Raw genomic sequence first — 15045 nt, forward strand, 5'->3', positions numbered from 1 at the left:
TAGCTGTTATCATAGCTAACGAGACAAGAAGCTTTTCGGCCAGATCATAGAAAAGAGTGGCTCCCCTCTCCAAGGCAGGATTCAATTTCACACCATTTCCCCACGGAGGGGGCCAATCACTTTGGAAGAGACAGTCAGGTGGAAATCATGCCAGATATGACCTTTACCAATTAAACCCTTCTTATTTTTAGAAGTCATAAGAACTCTTAAATCAAGCTAGCCTACTTTGTCAAATTGTATGACGAGAAAAGTGTCATTTCTCTCCTCCTTCTCATGGTGATCATTTGGTCTTCCTAAAATTATCTAGTTGTGGCCTTGAGCCAAAACCATCACTCATGATTGTTTAGTTTGGCGGAGGACGTTGAGGGTCACAAAATGTAGAGAGAAAAACTCTCATTCCCGATAAAAAACAGACTTGACTTGAACTACTCCAGTGCACGCACTGGTAGGGATGGGTGAATACCTTTTTTGAACCGATAATGGATCAATATCTTTTAAATTTTGTAATATTAAATTACAAGCCCAGCACGGTGGTAAAGGGGTGTGCGTGTGACTCACAATAGGAAGGTCATGGGTTCGATCCCCGGGCTCTGTGGTTTTCTGTGTGGAGTTTGCATGTTCTCCCTGTGACTGCGGGTACTCCGGCTTCCTACAAACCTCCAAATACATGGACCCAGAGATAGGTGTGGCAAAACAAAATAAACTGAGGGACTTACTTAACCTGACTCTTGCCAGGTCCTTGTAGTTCGCTGAGCTCCACACAATGATCTGGGCTCGAGGACAATGCAAATCCTTTCAAGATAGCAAAACATAATGAACCAATCAGGATCGCCGGGCGGGATTTCATATATGTGACGTAGCGCCGAAGCAACTGTTTTATTCAAACAACAATGGCGGCATGCAGCGAGGAGTCGTGTGCTGACATTTATTCTGCTATTGCAACTGTTTTGTCGAATCTATCGAATATTAATTATTTATAAGATGAACATAGAATTTTCCGCTTTGTTGTTATCTAAAATGTCGGTTGTTCTGTTTTGGATTTCCCAGCGTCGCTCTCATCAGCGTCACGGGTGGATTTCGAAGTAGCACGTCCATCCATCCATTTTCTACCGCTTATTCCCTTTTTGGGGTCGCGGGGGGCGCTGGCGCCTATCTCAGCTACAATCGGGCGGAAGTCATTCAAGATAACTGACAATTGGTTTATCCAATCACATACAATGATTTTTTACAAGGCCCCGCCTTCTGAAATACATCTCCTATTGAGAAGTCCCAGATCCTTGTGTGGAGCTCAGGTTGGGACTTACTAGCATTATGACCAGAATCCTCATGTTACATCTTTCGTAGCGTACAAAATAATGGTCAAAGAAAAATAGCTTATATATTTCTGTTATTATTATTTTGCACTTAAGGAAACAATACCAAATGCAATATGCAGTGTTGGAAGGTCGCAGAACCAGTACACTTTCACTTGCAATTTATTTTTCATTTCAAATTGAGGAGTTTAAGTACCTCGGGGTAGGGCTGGGCGATATATCGATATAAACGATATATCGCAGGGTTATAGCTGTGCGATATAGAAAATGACTAAATCGTAATATTCAATTATATGTTCTCCCACACTTGCTTTTAGCTGCGTGCATTACATTACTGGCATTTCTCACTCCTTCTTGTGTCACCTTCTCACAGAGACATAAAATAAGCCCGCCTTGTTACATACGTCACATACTCTCGCGAGTGTAGCGTCATACGCTCTCGCCAACCAGAGAGGTAGCAGCATGGCTAACGTTAGCTGAGGCATGTCGAGCGGAGCGGAACTTGTGACAATACAAGAGAGAGATGGTGTGAAACTGATCACAAATGGAGGAAGAACAATAAATGCCCAAAATAAAGAGCAGGGGATCCATCATCTGGCGGTGGTTTGGCTTCAAGCGGGAAGATATTCAGCAGACAACAGCAATATGCAAAGTATGCAGCAGAAGTGTTACTACAAAAAGGTAGCAACACTATTCAATTGTTCTTTCATTTAAAACGTCACCTGCGAGAGAATGAAGAGTATTTAATAAATACACTTTTAGTCAATTGACTTAGTTGTGATTTCCCTCTCTGCATGAAAGTTTAAAAGTAGCATATATGAATGCAGTATGAAGAAGAATGTTTGAATGTAGACACATAGAATCATCATACTGCTGTCATTATATGCATCAAGTGTTCATTCAAGGCCAAGGCAAAATATCATATTACATATCGTATATCGCAATATGGCATAAAAATATTGCGATATTAACAAAAGTCAATATCGCCCAGCCCTACCTCGGGGTCTTGTTCACGAGTAAGGGAAGAGTGGATCGTGAGATCGACAGGCGAATCAGTGCAGCGTCTGCAGTGATGCGGACATTGTATCGGTCCGCCGTGGTGAAGAAGGAGCTAAGTCGGATGGCAAATCTCTCAATTTACCGGTCGATGTACGTCTCTATTCTCACCTATGGTAATAAGCTTTGGGTTATGACCGAAAGGATAAGATCACGGTTACAAGCGGCCTTAATAAATCTCGACACGATTTCGAATAAGCAGAAGAAGATTGTGATTTACTGTGATGAGGTGGCGACTTGTCCAGGGTGTACACCGCCTTCCGCCCGATTGTAGCTGAGATAGGCGCCAGCGCCCCCCGTGACCCCGAAAGGGAATAAGCGGTAGAAAATGGATGGATGGATGATGAGGTGGCGACATGTCCAGGGTGTGCCCCGCCTACCGCCAGAATGCAGCTGAAATAGGCGCCAGCGACCCCCCGCGACCTCAAAAGGGACTAGCGGTAGAAAATGGATGGATGGAGATTGTGATTTAGGGCTATATAAATAAACATTGATTGATTGATTGAAGATGTATGGATGGATTTCCAAATTGCAATCTTGAGACTTCAGACAGTCTTGTTTATAAGTTGGGTATAAATTGTCAAATTTACAGGTTTACACTTGAAAATTGTTTATTGTTTAAAAAAAAAAGTGCATTTGTATTTCTAACATAGTTGAGATATTTTGAAATTTACTTCAAACCTGATTAATCAAAATGTAATGATTTTCTGTATGAAATTGGCCATGATATCCAGCCCTAGTGTGCAGTGCTCACACACAGCTTTGTTTCATGGCTAGACAGGTCCAGGGCCTTGGACACTATAAACTTATCTTGGCTTAGCCTAGCTCAGCTCGTGCTACTGTAGCCTGTCTTAGTTTATTTATGCAGAGCTTAGCTGGTGTTATTTCAACAGAATGCAAAAATAATGGTAGGAAAGGACAACACCATGTTTTGATCTCAGAGATTACCACACTCATGCCAGGAAGGCGATGCTGTGAGATGCATATTGGATGAGTGAATATTCAATGGGAAGCATTAACATTTATGTGATGACACTAATAAAGCTGTTTACAGCGGGTAATGTTTTACTTGTGAAGAACTAAATTTCAAAGCCAAAACTAATGTTAAGTATGGTGTCATCAGTAGGGTTGACAGACAGGCTGACCTATTAGAGGACGGAGATGTGAAGAAAAGCACCACAGTACTGGACTTTATGGATTACTGACGCTTACTAAAGCCAGCTGGCAAGGGCATTATCTTACTAGTCTGCTTAATTGTATGAGAGTCAGCGGGACTAGAGCGTCTCGAGTGAAAGTCATTGGCTTGACCTCCGATTACCTTGTGTGTAACCCATTAGTTTGGTATCTGTGTATTCTGTAACGTGTGTTGCTTTTTATTTTAGCTGCTTTTGCTAGTTGTGAGTCAGCGGGGCTGGTGCATCTCGAGTGAAAGTCATTGGCTTGACCTCCGAATACCTTGTATGTAACCCATTAGTTTGGTATCTGTGTATTCTGTGATGTGTGTTGTTGTTTATTTGAGCTGATTCCGCCTGTTGTGAGCTTTGTGACGTTTACTTCAGCAGAGGCCAGGTATTGCCAGCACAATTAAACCAGGAGGCTGCTTTTCCACTTATTACCACTTTCTTCTGGAAAATCACTGCCATGGAGTCATTTGCGTGCCAAAGAGGAACGAGTGTTCAATGTTATTCAAGGCTGTGAAGAATGGACCACATTGTCAAGGAGAAATAAGAACATTTCCTATGTGTAATGGAAATTCAAGGTACCTTGTAACACAAGATTGAATGTCCCTTTTCTTCAAGCAAGCGTCACCCATATTTCTAGGTGACATCATTGGCTTATTTGCTGAAAAAATATTACTTTCCACGTTTCCTTCTTTTAGAAAATAACAGAGCAGGTCTATAGTTTGCGGTCCAACAGGATTTCATACAGTGCCCATGCTATTGTATTTGGCATAAGCCAGGGTTCCTGGAGTTGAATAACAAGTACCATTAGCAATAAGGACGAGTGAGTGAGACTCCTCCAGGACTAAGCTTACGTTCGGACGCAAGAGAACAGGCATTCCACAGAGTCAGCAGATTGGTGTGTGGCACATCATAATAGCCTTAGCTTGTGACCTGAATGGCCTTGTTCATGATATGGGTCGGGGATTTCTCCTCCTTGTTTGATGAGATTACTTAACTCTTTGCATCATGTTTATCTTTTTACATCTAAAATAGGCTAGATTTGATATATGTAGTGGTTCTGACGGTATAGTGGTTACTGTAGTTTTAGTCTTCCCTGTTTAGCTATTTTACATTACTTTTTGACAAACTCAGAATTTCTCTGTGAATGGTGAATGAATCTTCGAGATACAACTCAGGCATATAGAGGAGGAGGTTGGGTGTTTAAGATTCTGCACAATTTGGCTGATCCAAATCATAATTGGCCGCCCTGAGCAGAGGTGTGCATTCCACTGAGTGCCATTGTATGTATTGTTTTTTTACTGCAAGGCAATATTATAATATGTATTTATGTCAATACAATATCAAGTAAAAAGCATCTCATGAAATTATAAATATAATCTACTGAAAAGGTCCTATCTCCTCAAAGCGAATAGTTAATAGTTGTTGTTGAATGACTCAGCAAACGGTCGTTTGCGTTTTTTTTACGGTTAATGTCTGAAAAATTGACCAGCCTGAAAATCCTTTCAATACTCTCTCCACCAGTATGTTTCTGAAAATCATAATATTATTGTTGATAATTACAATTGTCAATTTTAAAAAAGCACCTACTTCTGCTTCATTTAGTGCCAGATGTGCGACACCACCCTAGTCTGCTGGTATCTACTGCTTGACCGCAGCATGCCCAATTCTGTCAATGACAGCACCATCACAATTGAAAGAATAATTAACAGTTTGTGATTAATTTTAAAACAGTATCTGAATAATCGTGGCCATTACACACAAGCATTCCCTGATTTGAACAACACTTTCAAGTCAGGCCGTAGAAGTAAACTTTAGAACCTTTAACAGGCAGTGACATGGCCTGCATGTGCAAGTGAAAAATATGTAACCCATGTGGTTTCTGACATTTGCACTGTTGGGGGAGTGAGTTCACTGCTGTGATAATGCCTCACTCCCTCTCAGGAGTGGGTGCAGTAAGACCATTACAGTACTGGAAACTGCAATATGGTCGTAACTCTGCGCTCTGCACTTTCTCTCATTTTTAGCCTGCTGCTCTCACACAGATAAAATGTTCCCTCTCATATCACCCAAGATGGTATGCATCACACTGCAGTAAACTATTTAAAAAATAATGGTTCTTTCCCACCTTGTTTTAGCGGGTTCCCGAGCTCGGACGTTTGCTATCCCCAACACAAAAGGCACCTTGCGTGGCACTGTTCTTACAGACACAACACAGATGTCTGACTCAGCAACTGGAGTTGATGACCATGTGAACTGTTGTCATTCCTTGCACGCTGCTCAGTGCCGCAACCAGAGGTCCATGCCGAGACGAGTCCTCTTTCGATGTCCCTCTCACTTTCAGCCACAACAGCAAGCAAGCCAGCGAGTGAGGTAGGCAGGCGGGCGGGTGGGCAGGCAGGCAGGCAGGCAGGCAGGCAGGCAGGCAGCCGGACGTGCAAGCAGGAAGCAGAAGTGTGCAGACTCCAACTCTGTGGCTGAAGCATTACCATCTACCCTTCCGTCCCTCATACACACACACACACACACACACGCCCCTAAAGCCAGCCCCCTTTCTGCCCACGAGCCTGTGACAAAGACCTGCCTCTTCCCAGCTCAAGCCAATGGGGGACCAGCAATTATAAATCAATGCTGTCTGTGCCTCCCTATTGTAACATTGTAGGCGATGGGGTGAACACTACACTTACAGTAACATTCTCTGAATGCTAACCTGTCAAGGTATTTCCCCAATTTAATGCACTGCCAAACTAGATGTTACATCATTGACTTTCACCTCTGTTTTGAGCTTTCATTCAAAGCTGCTTGATGTTTAACGGATATATGGGTGGACACTCGATGTCTTTCTCAATGCAGCACCACTTAGTACATACAGATGATCCTATTCGTCCTTCCTATCAGTCTGTGTTCTATTGATATGTCACACCATCCCCCCAGGAAACAAGAGCACCGCACCTCCTCCTTTCATCATCCAGACACACTCCAATCATTGACATCTCTCTTCCTTCCATCCCCTAAGCTCTCTTTCACGCAGAATTTTAATCATATTATCGCGTTTGATGGACTATAATCACAATATAGGGAAGGTTTCTGTTACTGGCTGCGGGGGCTGTCCAACCGGTCGTCCCACCCTCTTCTCTGTCCTTCCATCCAGCTGATGACATGCTGGTTAGCATCATGTGAGCAGTGAAGCTGGGCGTCACAGAACTGATGAGTCAGAGATCCAGATTCAATCAAACAGCTGTACCGTCTGTGGCTCTGTGTCTGTCTGTCTCAGTGTCATACACATTCTAAAACAAAGGCTGTGAATGACACTGCAGTCTGGGTGTTTCATTGATAGAGTATCTGTGGGTCAAACATGCTTTGCAATTCTGTAAGCAGAGAGCAAACCTAATGAACAATCTTGTAATGCTTTAATTAGTAATGTACGATAGGGAAGTAATGATAAACGGTAATAATGATAACTGCGGTAAAACTCCCGACGAATGATTGATAAAAACATAACTGTCTAAACAACTAAGACAACATTGACTATAAAATCTGTGTGTCTTAGCACAAAGTGATCGATCTATACTAGACAGTATAGATTTCCTAACGTCACATAACCCGGAAGTTACTTTGCATTTATCAAAAAAAAAAAAATCTAAAACATTTACAAATTAAAATGGAAGTGGTGAGCCATATTTACACACACACACACACACACACACACACACACACACACACACACACACACACACACACACACTAACATAATACGGCTCTTACGGAGCCAAAGCAATATTTAATGTTTCTTTAAGAAAGTATATAGTGTGTCTGTTTACTTTAGTTAATAAAAAAAACTAAAAAAAACCCGGTTACCAGATTATAGTGTTTGTATAAGTACTCTCACTGGAAATAGATTTATATTGTTTGTGTAAGTTAAGTACAGTAATAGGCAGATTAAAAAAACCTAACATCTATCTATAATTTGTCACATGGGCAGGGCAATGTTTAACAGCTCACGTCACCTTTTGGAACCCCAAACCTTTATACCTTTGGAGTCATAGTTCCAGAAAGTGATTTTTCACACTCAAAGATTTTTGCAGTACTTTCATTTCCTCATCATAACATTAGTGCTTTATCATAAGATTGAAGGAGCTTGATTGGTTCTAGGTAAGAAAACCTGATTGTACCAACAATACTTGTGCAGTATCAATGTCTTCATTTCACACCCCTCAATTATCACATAACTGATAACAATTGTGCTTTCTGACCAATTTCCACTGGCAGACCTCAGGCCGCGTCCCTCCTAAATAGATTTTTCCAGCAGGAAAACAAACAAAAGCCTCGCAGACAAACAAGCTGAGCCCCTTCCTTCCCTCACAGTATCCCCACCCCTCATATCACAACTTTCCTATTTGACCCCAACCACCGTGGCTCACTCACACATTACTAGATTTAGGATTTCTGTGGCCTGCAATGGTTTAAGAAATCTAAAACATAAAGGGATTATTCCGAGATAACGACTAAACACATCAAATGAAGAGTGATGTGTGATAAAATCGCCCTTAGTTATTATGAGGAGGCACTAACAAATGAATGGGTGAACATGGTTGGCGCAGAATTAGGGCAATACATGAAGACCAATGAAAAGGCAGCTGTCTTTTCTATTAATAAACTTGTAATCAAATATCAAGCAGCACTGAGTTTCCTTTAGCTTGAAAACTCATTCTGTCACACATTCACACTTTTTGTATTTTTATCAGCAGACCAAATGATGCACAGTTTAAATTTTGAATTAAGTCATGCCTCGATTGGACAGGGTATGTTGTGCGACCTTCACCCGAAGCAACAAGACGTTTTCTGGTTCGAAGTTGAGCAAGCGTTTGTCACCATCTAGCATTTTACCAGCCAAAATTGAACAAAGAGGATATAAATAAGAACTCAAAAAGGATCCTAAAGATGTGCTGCGAGGAGACACTGTTTCTGACACCCTAACCCAGCCTCTTTGTCAAAAAGAGAGGTATTATTAACTATTGCATTTATACTTCTGGACTAACAATTCACTCTCATGTTTTGATGATTTTCACTCAGCTTTGTGTTGGGTACATTGCCTGGTTCCATCACATCTGGTGTTTTGGTGGGTTTGTGCGACTGGCATCCTCACTCCGCATGAGGGATTGGTAAAACATCAACTTGATCATTTATGGATTGATATATTTGGAATTTTGCAATATCAATACATTAACTATAATACCGATAACCCCAGGTCCCTGGCAGTCTTGTAAGTGAAGCCGCAGTAGCAGCAGTGTCACACTGTGCTAACCTTTGATGCCAACAACTAGCCGTCCGAAAGAAAACTCAAGAAAGTGAGGGACTTGACCTGATTCTTCGAGCTACTTTTATTTACATCGTCATCTCCCTGCATGCAGCAATGTCTTCAAGTGCACAAGAATAACCAAGGCCATATTTCAGGCGTTCAATTAAAAAATTGCTGTGTGTTAAATTCTGTCTGACTGTACTAACAAGATAGGAGTCCCAAATAATAGCTCATGTAACCAGTCATTAACCACAGGTGAGAATAATCAACACTAACCACCTGTACGTGAGGAGGGTAAAGCTACTGCAACAGAAGACAAGCAAAACAGAAAGTGAAACAAAAATAAGAGTGCAAAACAGGAAGTGAACCCATTAAAACCAGAAAGACACCCAAAAAACTAAACAAAGTACGACCTGATGGAACAGGTTGTAACACAGTGAGGTTTAACAGCTTACATGTGGACCAGCCACACCGGCCGGCCTCTGTTACACTTCCTCTGTTATCATTATTTTGTACTTGAAGAAACCACACCTTAATGCAATTAGCAGTGATGAAATGTTGCAATACAAGTGCATTTTTACATGTGATTCATTTCTTATTATGTAATTGCACTTTTGAGACTTTTGAATTTAAACTGTTCAAAGTTTTTTTTGGTGAAGAGAAAAAACTTAGTACATTTTCAATATTTAAGCGCGGATCGAATCGATCAATCGATTTAGAACCTCATGATTCGTAATCGAATAAATATAGGAAATTTGCTTGGATACCCAACTCTACTCATGACTAGAGTCCACTGGCAGGCACATTGAGACCAATCTCTCAGGCAGTCTTGATCTCCCTGTTTGGTCGTAGAATGCAATCATACTTTAAAGGGGGTCATATTGGTATTTTTCTTTCTACATTTAAAACACTTCTTATTGGTATACATAACATGTAATTGCGGTTTCTTTGGTCAATGTTTTGTGGACGGTGTAATTTACATGACTCCACTTCGTCAGCGTCATCTCCCCGCCATCTTTGTTGTAGATTTTAGTGCTTCCATCGCGTATCTACTGACAGATATTAATTCAAACTATATGCTACTTTGTATTAGAGATGGCAACAGCAGAGAATGCATGTCCATGTACGAGCCATTCCGACCCACAAAATGAGGATAGAAAAAAACAAGGAATTTATTGACGGCAGCGCGGATTACAATTGCAGGCTCGTGCAAAGCACTTTGGGTGAATTTATACTAAATAAATAATCCGCTGACGTCACTGGTGTGAAAAACATCACAGGACATGGCAAATTCCAAAAAGCTTGTTTAGAAGAAGTATAAAAATAGGCAAGATTGTTTTATAAAACAATATCCCAGCAATGCCTACACGGTTTGATTAAAAATGTTCGAGACTTATGCGGATCTCAAATATACAACAGCAGATACCAAGTAAGAAAAGTTGGTTTTCAATTATAGGGCCCGTTTAACTAAATGTACCGTACTCGTCCATTCTAATGGGACCGAAAATAACACAAGTGAATCATTAAATCTGAATTGACTTACCGTTGACTGTTTGATCCCCATTTTGACATACAAATCTAATTTCCCAAAGCAGCACAGTACATAAGCTCAAAGGCAGCGTGGCTCAGTTGTAAAAGCGGTCTAGCCAGCAGCTTAAAGGCCTACTGAAATGAGATTTTCTTATTTAAACGGGGATAGCAGGTCCATTTTATGTGTCAGACTTGATCATTTTGCGATATTGCCATATTTTTGCTGAAAGGATTTATTAGAGAACATCGACGATATAGTTTGCAACTTTTGGTGCTGATAAAAAATTCTCGCCTTTACCGAAAGTTGCAGACAAAGACGTCACAAGGGTGAGGGCTCCTCACATCTCACATTGTTTTTAATGGGAGCCTCCAGCAACAAGAGCTATTCGGACCGAGAAAAACGACAATTTCTCCATTAATTTGAGCGAAGATGAAAGATTCGTGGATGATGATATTGATAGCGAAGGACTACAAAAAAATAAATAAATAAATAAATAAAATAAAAAGCCACGGCTCCGGGCGGCGGTAGTGTGAGCGTTTCAGATGTAATTAGACACATATATTAGGATAATTCTGGAAGATCCCTTATCTGCTTATTGTTTTAATAGTGTTTTAGTGAGATTGTAAAGACATACCTCGAGGTCGGATGGCTGCGGTGAACACGCAGTGTCTCAGAGAGAAGCCGAGGAGCCAAGCTCACAGCTGACTTTTAAACAGCTTCTGCAGGAGGACGAATAACCCAATGATGTCTCCGGTAAGATATATATCACAATTTTCCCATCCAAAAACATGTTGGTTGACGTAGAGAAACATGTTCGCTTGACCGCTCTGTGTTAAAAACAAAGAAACACCGGCTGTGTCTCGGTGCTAAAGACAGCTGCAATACACCGCTTTCCACCAACAGCATTGTTCTTTATAGTCTCCATAATTAATTGAACAAATTGCAAAAGATTCAGCAACACAGATGTCTAAATTACTGTGTAATTATGCGATGAAAAAAGACGACTTTTAGCCGTAACTGGTGCTGAGCTAATATTTCCTGACAGTCCGTGACGTCATGCACACGCGTCATCATTCCGCGACGTTTTCAACAGGATACCTCGCGGGAAATTAAAAATTGCAATTTAGTAAACTAAAAAGGCCGTATTGGCATGTGTTGCAATGTTAATATTTCATCATTGATATATAAACTATCAGACTGCGTGGTCGGGAGTAGTGGCTTTCAGTAGGAATTTAAGGGTTGTAGGTTCGATCCTAGCTTCCACCATCCTCATCCCTGATGTTGTGTCCTTCGGCAAACCACTTTAACCTTGCACCCAGCGCCCCCCACCCTGGTTTGAATGTGCTTTAAAATGTAGATAATAGATTTCACTATGTAAAGCGCTTCGAGTCTCTATATAAATATAATTAACCTTACATTACTGCCAGTATTGGTCAATTTATCACTGTCATTATTATTGTAGCTAGCTAGTAATGTTTCACTGTGCTTTATGTGGTGCATATGCATATATTAGTCGAGGCAGTTCATAGCCAAACATTGGAGTAGATCAGTGTGCCTCTACTTGAAACTTTGAGTTTTTTTTATTTTTTGTTTGACGCTACGTTAGTGTAGGTGTCATTATATCCCAATGTAAACCAACACAAAGAAGATGTGTTCATTGTGAACTAGTGTATCATGCAAAGCTTGTGGAGATCACACATGAATACCTTAAGAGAAAGCGATTGCAGCTATTTGGGATACAACACTTCTCAGACGGCAAGAGAACTTTGGTATGTCCAGGTCAGCTCTGATTTTACTTACCGAAAAACTTTGTCAATTTCTCGGAGGAGAGTCCACTAGAATGCGGGCTCCAATGGATGTGATAAAAAAAAGGTAGTGCATACTCTGTATTACCTGGCCGTCGAGGGAAGATTACGGAAAACGGCGAATGCTTTTGGACTGGCAAAGCAGACTGTATCAAGTTATTGTCCGCCATGTATGTCGCGGACTCAACGTCTAAGTTCAGAGTATATAAAGTCACCAAAAAGGATTGGACAATAAAGGTGAAGGCAAAAGATTGAGGAGTGTCCTGACCAGATATCTAGATACCTAGATTTATTGTTGTCAAATGTTCTTTATCACATTGTTTACTTTTAACATGTCCATTAAAGATTTGAGTAATTTATGATGTCTCAGGTGTGATTCACTACAATAGGGCCCCCCAGCACACTGGATTACAGTTAATTGGAATACCAAAACACTGGCGCCTATCTCAGCTACAATCGGGCGGAAGGCGGAGTACACCCTGGACAAGTCGCCACCTCATCGCAGGGCCAATAATAATAATAATAATAATGGATTAGATTTATATCGCGCTTTTCTATTTTTATATACTCAAAGCGCTCATAGAGAAGTGGGAACCCATCATTCATTCACACCTGGTGGTGGTAAGCTACATCAGTAGCCACAACTGCCCTGGGGTAGACTGACGGAAGCGTGGCTGCCAGTTTGCACCTCCGACCACCACCAATCATTCATTTACCAGTGTGAGCAGCACCGGGGGCAAAGGGTGAAGAGTCCTGCCCAAGGACACAACGGCAGCGACTTTGATGTCCATAGGTGGGAAGCGAACCTGCAACCCTCAGGTTTCTGGCACGGCCGCTCTACCCACTACGCCATGCCGCCCCGCCAACACAGATAGACAGACAACATTCACACTCACATTCACACACTAGGGACCATTTAGTGTTGCCAATCTACCTATCCCCAGGTGCATGTCTTTGGAGGTGGGAGGAAGCCGGAGTACCCGGAAGGAACCCACACATTCACGGGGAGAACATGCAAACTCCACACAGAAAGATCCCGAGCCTGGGACTGCATGACCTTCGTATTGTGAGGCATACGCACTAACCCCTCTGCCACCGTGAAGCCGTCTGAGAAGTGTTGTATCCCAAATAGCTGCAATGGCTTCCTCTTAAGGCAGGGGTAGGGAACCTATGGCTCTAGAGCCAGATGTGGCTCTTTTGATGACTGCATCTGGCTCTCAGATAAATCTTAGCTGACATTGCTTAACACGATAAGTAATGAATAATTCCGCTGGTAATCACGGTGTTAAAAATAACATTCAAAATATGAAACATTCTCATGCATTTTAATCCATCCATCCGTTTCAACCGCACCTGTTCAAAAAATAACAATGTTATCAAAAATAATTAGGGACTTATTATACTCTTAAAAAGGGCTTCACGGTGGAAGAGGGGTTAGTGCATCTGCCTCACAATACGAAGGTCCTGCAGTCCTGGGTTCAAATCCAGGCTCGGAATCTTTCTGTGTGGAGTTTGCATGTTCTCCCCGTGAATGCGTGGGTTCCCTCCGGGTACTCCGGCTTCCTCCCACTTCCAAAGACATGCACCTGGGGATAGGCCCCTCCCACCTCCAAAGACATGCACCTGGGGATAGGTTGATTGGCAACACTAAATTGGCCCTAGTGTGTGAATGTGAGTGTGAATGTTGTCTGTCTATCTGTGTTGGCCCTGCGATGAGGTGGCGACTTGTCCAGGGTGTACCCCGCCTTCCGCCCGATTGTAGCTGAGATAGGCGCCAGCGCCCTCCGCGACCCCAAAAGGGAATAAGCGGTAGGAAATGGATGGATGGATATACTCTAAAAATGTTGGTTTCACTTCAAAAATGCCTGCATTTAGTTGTATTCAATGTTAAAAAATATGATATGGCTCTCACGGAAATATATTTTAAAATATTTGGCTTTCATGGCTCTCTCAGCCAAAAAGGTTCCCGAACCCTATCTTAAGGTATTCATGTGTGACTCCACAAGTTTCTGTACAGACGGAAGGAGAAACACGGGCATGTCTTGATAATTTGCTTGGTGGTGAGAAAGAATCTGCCATCAATCCCACGTGGGTGCTTGGGTCCCGAAGCACCCACGGTATCGGCGCCTATGGTATCATGCACAACGCTCGATATCGGCAATGACGTCATGCAGTTTAAACTACAGTCAAAAGACACCGTCAAAAACTCTCCTTATCTTTCCTTTCACTTGTTTCCATGACCTTACCTTTAGCCTTTTTAAGAGGCGAACGTAGAGAACCGAGTGAGTACGTAAAGTAACGTAAATATTGAAAGAAAAAGCAGACGATGCTAACAGCTAAGCTAACTTGCTGCTTACCTGCCGGCGGTGCTGTCACATCCAGCTGCGGCGTGACGGCGCTACTCGGTCGGCGCCAGAAGCGCCAGCCACGTCCAGCAACGACGGCCAGTCTGCGGCATTCCACTACTATGTGCCGGCTAACTTTTCCTTCCAATTTCGTATTCGCGTGTCAGTGAGAGACTTGTTGTTGCTTGAGTCGCAACACGCTAGCTTGCTAAATACTTTTAAGGCTCGGGAGGAAGCAACAAGCGATTTTGACAGTTCATGGACGCCTGTAAATGTGTCGCGCAAAGGGGGGGATATTACACACGTCAAAACTGTTATAACACATTAGTAATCGATAGTTAAGCATGTACTAAGGTACGATTTTATTATTACTTTTCAAAACGTGATAATGTATAAGTGTGTGTTTTGGGGGGAGGTAAATGCACTTACAATCTAGGAAATAAATGCCCCACCCCCACAGTAATTGTGGAACAGTCCAGCAGAAGCAAGGGGAAAGGGAGGGGGTGCTTGTTTCC

General features: G+C 42.0%; 1 protein-coding gene across 13 annotated transcripts in view; it reads right to left on the reverse strand.

Annotated features, from left to right (window-relative positions):
* Window positions 1-14770, reverse strand: part of mbnl2 (muscleblind-like splicing regulator 2) — a 102001-nt gene extending 87231 nt beyond the window's left edge. For 4 of the 13 annotated variants that reach the window (XM_061889049.1, XM_061889051.1, XM_061889043.1 and 1 more), the window contains exon 1: window positions 5679-6023. The gene's annotated coding sequence lies outside the window, so the exon portion shown is untranslated. Of the gene's footprint in view, window positions 1-716; window positions 793-5140; window positions 5220-5678; window positions 6033-11014; window positions 11100-14542 lie in introns of those variants that run through there. The other 9 variants (XM_061889056.1, XM_061889050.1, XM_061889046.1 and 6 more) reach the window with 8 other exon arrangements.
* Between the last annotated feature and the right edge of the window lie 275 nt (window positions 14771-15045).

The sequence above is a fragment of the Nerophis ophidion genome, linkage group LG27 (assembly GCF_033978795.1).
Source record: "Nerophis ophidion isolate RoL-2023_Sa linkage group LG27, RoL_Noph_v1.0, whole genome shotgun sequence".
Taxonomy (NCBI): domain Eukaryota; kingdom Metazoa; phylum Chordata; class Actinopteri; order Syngnathiformes; family Syngnathidae; genus Nerophis; species Nerophis ophidion.